This window comes from Gadus chalcogrammus, chromosome 20 (genome assembly GCF_026213295.1).
Source record: "Gadus chalcogrammus isolate NIFS_2021 chromosome 20, NIFS_Gcha_1.0, whole genome shotgun sequence".
In the NCBI taxonomy this organism is placed as follows: Eukaryota; Metazoa; Chordata; class Actinopteri; order Gadiformes; family Gadidae; genus Gadus; species Gadus chalcogrammus.
In genome coordinates, this window is record NC_079431.1 from 19342804 (window position 1) to 19350303 (window position 7500).

The following is a 7500-nucleotide window of genomic DNA, read 5'->3' on the forward strand; positions in this document are numbered from 1 at the left end:
GCTCTAGTTTGCCATTTCTAGTCAAAAAACAGTTGCACCATCATCTCCTCACAAAATGAAGATTGAAAGCGCTTAAGGACACAGACAGGGGCATCAGCTGACATATGTAATCGTCTAATGTCATTCCGAACCTCAAGCCTCCCCACTCCACTGCCCCTTCACACCACATCCCTGGGAGGAAGCCCTTCTTACTTTAGCACACAACATAACTTATAAAGCACTGACTTATATCCATTGACTTATACAATTCAGAACACCAGCACTTCCTGGGCCTGTGACTGTCGCTGCCGTGCTCAGAGTAAGCAGACCACATCCCTGTCCCTTCCCTGTAATGAGGGTGAGTCCTGGGGGGGGCGGTTTCTGTTACCACGACAACCAGGTGAAGATGGACCTTCTAAGTGCCCTTCATTTGTGCACTTCCTGTAACGTCAACAGAGAGAGAGTGAGAGGGACAGAGAAGGGAGGGACAGAGAAGGGACAGAGAGGGAGAGAGTTTGAGGGAGAGAGGGATAATGAGAGAGATGATACACCTTCAGTGTGTCTAGTCCATTGCTCTTGGAGTCCATTGGGCCATGTTTGCAGAAAACAAACTGGCTTGTGGGTTAAATCGGTGCAGTGCAGCACTTGTGTAAACTGTTGAAATGCACATCCTGAATAGCACTTGCATACTAAAATGCCTTCCGAGGGGTACTGAGTGTCCTGTCTCCTATTGCTAATTAATAAGTGCCACATGAGCTATGCAATGTAAAGTAATCCATGTCGATAGTCCACATCCAGACTGAAATCTCTTGTTTTTTGTTGTTTTCTTGTGTTGCTTTTCTTTCTCTCTTTCATTTTCTCCTTATCTCCCTCTTGTTCTGTCTTGTTAGTCTACAACCCTGTATCAATACTTGAAATATGATCTTTCGCTTCCTTTCCAAAGCGAATGGTTATCGTGACGTTTGCACTGAAAAGTTGCGGGATTAGCGAAGACAAAAATACAAAAAAAGACAAAAAAGATCAACTGCCATTGAAAAGTTATTTTTATAGAAGTAAAATTGAATTTTTTTCAAATGTATTTTACCTAATTAATGGAACCAAAGAGGCCAAGGTTGAGCTGTAAAACTTAGGTGGCTTGGCCATCCTGTTATATTTGTGTATGATAATGTTGTAATCATTTGCGAAAGCCTACTACTGTATCAGGGTATGATGTCATATGATTCCAATTCCACGCTCTATGTTCTGTCTCTCTATTTTGTACAACAAGCAAGTGGAACACTTACTTTTTTCATCTGTAATTCTATTTTTTTTTCAGTTTTCTATTTAATAAAAAGTTATTTTTAGTGCTTGTTTCAGAATCATTTAGTCAAATAAATGTCATCTGTACAGTTTATGTAAAATAAGATGTTTTTTCTTAAATATTTTGTAACTTTAAAATAAATTCGTACTCTTTATTCTGTGTATTGTTGTTCCTTTCCGGAATTTTTCATACTGACTTCTTCGCTACTCAAACAAGAGGCCTAACTGTCGTGACCATCGCTACTGAGCTGAAGTGCAGTAATTGCGACTACACTTAATGATTTCACAGGTATTTCTAGTGCCTGCCAACATTGAGTCACACACATACATGGTTGATTCCCCTTGGCCTCATGTTTGCTGGCGTTGGCCCCACATCTGTGTGTGTGTGTGTGTGTGTGTGTGTGTGTGTGTGTGTGTGTGGGTGTGTGTGTGTGTGTGTGTGTGTGTGTGTGTGTGTGTGTGTGTGTGTGTGTGTGTGTGTGTGTGTGTGAGTGTGTGTGTATGTGGTTGCGTGTGTGTGTGTGTACAAGTGTGTGGGAGTGTGCATATGTGTGAGGTAAGGTGCTCCTGTGAGCCGCTGCAAAGCCCTCATCCAACCTTATCGCCGTGCCTGTGGTTCTTAGGGCGGGCTTAGTGCTGCTCTCAGCACTCGTGTTCCAATACAAACTTTACAAGGCTCGCCCTCTGCTTACCTGCCTGCTTGTATGCCTGCCAATACGTCTGTCTGACGATCCCCTGCCTGTCTGTCCGTCTATCTCTCTCTCTTTCTATCAGCCTGCCTATATCTTTCTGTTTGCCCCTCTTTCTTCCTACCTGTCTGTCTGTCTGTCTGTTTGTCTGGATGTCCCTCTTTCTGTCTGTCTCTCTGCCTGCCTGACTTCCTATCTGTCTGTTTACCTACCTATCTAATCTTCTGTTTCTCTGTCTGTCTTCGCTGTCCTTCCATGCCCTGGACACATCATCAATCAAAGCACATCAAAGTGGCAGACTGACGGAAATACAAGGGAACAAGTGAAACAGGTGTGTGTGTGTTAATGTGTGAATGTGTGTGGTAATCAGTGTGTCTACATGTGGTTGTGTGTTTTAAGCTGGTTCATGAGGAATATCTGGCATATATGTATGTGTGTAAGTGTGTGTAGGTATGAGTCTGCGTGTATGTGCGTTTGTGTGTGTGTTTGTGTGTGAGTGTGTGTGCTTGCATGCATGTGTTTGTGTGCATTCATTTGTGTGTGTGTGTGTTTGTGAAAATCTGTGTGTCAAAATGTACAACATAGTTGTGTGTTTTTGGCTGGTTTGAGGAATAACTGGACTCAAAATAACTGGTTTGAGGAATAACTCATGTGACTGTGGTTTTGGGTGTGTGTGTGTGCATACGTGTGCGTTCATGCACGTGTGTGTGTGCACACATCCACATGCATGCCAACAACTTGTGTGTATGTTTTCCTCACTCTGCATTAACAGCGGTTATGCAGAGTGACAGAGCGACATACCGACAGACAAGCAGGCTGGCAGGCGGACAGACAGCTCGTCAAACATGTCTGTGATGTGTTGCAGCGCACAACCCTTCCGCAAAAACACACACACACACACACACGCACACACACACACACACTGTCCGACGTGTGTGTGTAAGTAAGTGTGCATGTACAGCTGAGCATGAGTGACGTGGTGAGATGTGTGTCTGTCTTGTCAAGTATCTCACCAAGCATTTAGCCTTACAGCTGGAATGTTAATGACGTTGGGGCTGGGGGTTGTGCGGTGGGGCAGGGTGCTGCGTCTACACGCCACACTCCACATTCACGTTTGGACTGCGAGCGCACGCGCGCACACACACACACGGAGCACGCAAACAAACTTTTAGTTATTCACCTATTCAATAAAGCCGTACACGTTTTGTATTGATTTAATATTGAAATGTGACAAAAAGTATTGCACGAAGAAAGTCGGCCGAAGTCAAGGATGTGTCAATAGAAAAATAAAATTGAAAATAGAAATAAAATAGAAAACTGTAAGAGGCACAATGGCAGCAGCTTCAGCTCTACACAAACAACTGTAAAGTGTGTGTGATGGTTATCCGTGTTCACTATTGCAGGCTTCACTTCAAACAGCAATATTTTATATAAGTAGCCCATATGCTACACGTGAACCTCCTAAGATGGCACAATTGATTGGTTCGCTATCTCGGGGTATGGAGCAATATCCTATGATTTATATCTCAAACTCGGGATATTGTTTTCAGCGCGCATGACGGTCATCAAAACAAATAAACCACTATTAAAAACAAACAATTCCCGGCAATAAGTGTTATCTTGTATATTTTTGGAGTGTTCACGTATAATATAATTAAAACAATTATTCACCTCAGGCTCCGTGAGTAGTGGTGAATAGCCCCCTCGACCATCAGTCCCGGGGGGTTATTCCCCACTATTCACTTCGCCTTAGGCGAATAACTGTTAATTATTGGATATTTTAGCGAGGCAAAATTTGGTCACTTGTGTACTATCCACTGTTTCATGAAAGATCAAATCATTTCTTTGGAATCATGTCATATAATGCTCACTAAAGTAACAACCTGAATGCCATTTCAGTATGTCCTTTAAACATGGATGCACACGTACGTAAGTCAACACACAGATATGCACACACACACACCCACACATATAAAGAGAAGACATAAGCAGGGACACTTGCATCCATATTCAAGCACCGCTACACAAACACACGCGTTTCCCTGCTGCTTAGGCTAACTGGCATGCATTTCTTATCCTGTACTCCCTCTCTTGCGTTGTCACTCATTCTGTGTCTCCCCCATCCACCCCTGTACAATAAACAATGAGCTAAACATAAACACACAGACACACAGAGAAATGCACAGCCTTCAAAAACCCTTCCACCATTCCCACACGCACACACACACACACACACACATATGCACGCACATACACACACCAAACACACACACACGCACACACGCACGTACGTACGTACACACATGTCCATCCAACCATGTGCAAACACATACACACACACTAACAGACAGAAAAAAACACAGAAACCACATTAACACACTTGCCCACACTAATAGAGACATGCACGCTCGCACATGCTCGCACACACACCCTTGAAGACGCACACAAGAACACAAACACACATACCCATGTATGCACACACACACACACTCACATACACATACACACACGCGCACACGCTCACACACTCACACACGCACGCACACACACGCACAAACACACACACACAAGCACACACAAACAAACAGAAGCACACTCACTCACACACACACACACACACACACACACACACACACACACACACACACACACACACCACACACACACACACACACACACACACTCACACACGCACTCACACGCACAAACACACACACAAGCAGACACACACACAAACAGAAGCACACACACACACACACACACAATCACACACACTGGCACACACACACAGACACACACACCTCTAACTTATCAGCTTTTACAAATATTGTCTCTTGGACACTCTGCGCGTCCAAGACCCGTCAAGGGTCACATGAAGCCGGGCAGGGTTACCCGGGGGTGGGGGGGGGGTCACATGGTTTATCGTTCCAATCTCTCCCCCCCCCCCCCCCCCCAACACACACACACACACACACACACACACACACCACACACACACACACACACACACACACACACACACACTCACACACACCCGGGCCCTGCATCTAGTAATGAATTTATGGGTGTGCATGGCCCAGGGCTCAGCATTCCTTCAATACAGATAGCGGTTGCTCCACTCTGTGGCCTCGAGGAACTGTAGGTACTACCACACCTATCCCCACACCTACCACCACTCCTACTACTGCGGCTGCTGATGCATCGCCCGGACGCCCATTGCATCAAGGTGATGGAGCATGTGAGCTGAGAACCGCAAAGAGTTGAGAAAAGTGTCTTTGGTTTGTCTTAAAGTTTGTACGAAAATTTAAATAACATGCACATTTGTTGTTACTCATTCTTGGTCTTGGTCCATCGATCAGCAGCCTATCTGTAGGCCGCTTCGGGCAAATTGGCTCATATCTACCTGCCCTTGCATGTGTCTGAATGTCGGTCGTTGCGGATGAAAACATGTTCTCAATGCAGCAGCAACACAGATTGGCACGACTGATAACAGTATAGCAATTGGGAAAGTCCTCTAGCAACACCAAAAGCATGTTTTAACCCATCAAACCGCATAAGGTCAGCTGTGCTTCGGTCAGCAGATTCATTGCCAACACCATTTCTCTAAGTTACAATAGCTACTCCGGAGGAGCTATTCACAACACGGCCATGACATCAAAGATGGCTTATATATCTATTTATCTGTGAGAACCCAATCTCCGGCTTATCTCACCGAGCGGGTTGTTTTACGGAGTTGAACCCAGGGAGTGTTGTGCACAACAGAGTTGACTTAACAAACACAACACACTCGCTCTCAAGTGACTTAAGGGTTGAACTTTAGTTTTTTTATCAGCTGGAGGTCATGTGTAGAGCCCTTCTTATGCTTAAGAATTACCGTAGCGGCTCCTAGAGACAGGGGGCTTACCTTGCACCCGTTTAAAGCTCTCTGTCTCACCCGTCCCCACCCACTCCCCCTCCGGCCTCCCCCACCAGTCTCCCTGTACCGTTACAACGCCAACAACACAGTCACCCAGCGACCCCTGACCTTTGGAGCAACGTGCACCAACCTCCCATGACCCCCACCTCCACCCACAGGATTAATGCAGTAGGAGGGAGGGAGAGAGCGATAGAGAAAGTTTTACCAATACTTGAAAGCATATTTGCGAGCACTAATGACCAGAAACCACATTAATCCAATCATACTTAACGGCTACGCTCTTATACCCATGCTCTCTCTCTCTCCCTCTCTCTCTTTCTCTCTCTCTCTCTCTCTCTCTCTCTCTCTCTCTCTCTCTCTCTCTCTCTCTCTCTCTCTCTCTCTCTCTCTCTCTCTCTCTCTCTCTATATCTCTCTCCTTATTTGGCATGTTACATCGCCTCTCCGCAGGGGTTATCAAGCAGTTTTTACATACAGTATAAATGCAGGAGGACGGAGACAGATGATCAGGTAAGTGGAATAGATAAGGAAGGGAACAAGCAGATACTGGATCCCTTGAGGAGGAAGGGAACACTGCTGCCCTGTTTTAGTTCTCATGATCTCAGGGATGGATATAAGAGCCGTCATGCTGTGTATCACCAGGTCAATAAGAGGCACTGTACACTGTCCGAACCGTTGGTTGAGACACTCAGAAACATGCGATGTGGCTGCACCCACCACCACCGCCAGCGCCACCATCCCAGAACCTCAACAGGCGTGCTATGGCCACCTACGATCAAGGACCCATAAAAATCCAGACACACGCACACAAATCTGAATCTGAATCTGAATCAAAGTTACTTATATTACATCTTATAGTACAAGTAAACACAAGTATTTTTTTAGGTTGTTGGTTCCTCAACAGCCATATAGCAGCAACAATACAAGATAAAGTAAATACAATTAAATAAGTAAAATGGTGTAGCAGAAGTGGTGTGAAAAAATATGGATAATAGACATGGTCGGTGATAGGCATTGCAGCGTGCATGGAGAGGGGGCGGGGCAATGGAGAGACTCGAGGTTAGAGGGGGCGGTGGGGGGCTGCAACAGGCCACCTCTCACTTTGGGGCGGCATGTGGCTCAGGAGGTAGAGCGTGTTGGCTGGTAACCGAAAGGTTGCTACTTCCATGCCTGATTGCTCCTGACGAGCTGTCTGTCGCCTTGAATGGCTTACTCCGCTGTCACTGTGTGAATGTGTGCGTGAACGGGTGAATGTTAGGCAATATTGTACAACGCTTTGAGTGGCCACTGGTTAGGAAAGCGTGCTATAAATGAAGTCCATTTGCCATTTTAAATTCAGAGCCTGCGGAAATCTTGACGGACCCTTCACTGATTTTTCTTTGCTTTGTCAGCGATAAGCGACGCGCTCTGCCTTCCCTCAACTGTCTCGACTTCCTGACCACTGTGAGGGGGGGAGGGGTGTCCCAGGGTAAACACTGTGCCCCTGATTTGTGTATACATACGTGTACATCTGCAAGTGTTTATGTTTGTGCGTGTTGTGTGGGCACGTGCTAGCGTGTGTGTGCGTGTGTGGATGTGTTCACAGGTGTTTGATATGTGTGCATATGTCTGCGTGTGT

The 7500-nt window shown here is 45.7% G+C and overlaps 1 protein-coding gene across 1 annotated transcript in view; it reads left to right on the forward strand.

Annotated features, from left to right (window-relative positions):
* inhbb (inhibin subunit beta B) overlaps positions 1 to 467 on the forward strand; it is an 11083-nt gene extending 10616 nt beyond the window's left edge. Inside the window, exon 2 of the mRNA XM_056580273.1 lies at positions 1 to 467. This exon is cut by the window's left edge and continues 1275 nt beyond it. The gene's annotated coding sequence lies outside the window, so the exon portion shown is untranslated.
* Positions 468 to 7500: the final 7033 nt, after the last annotated feature.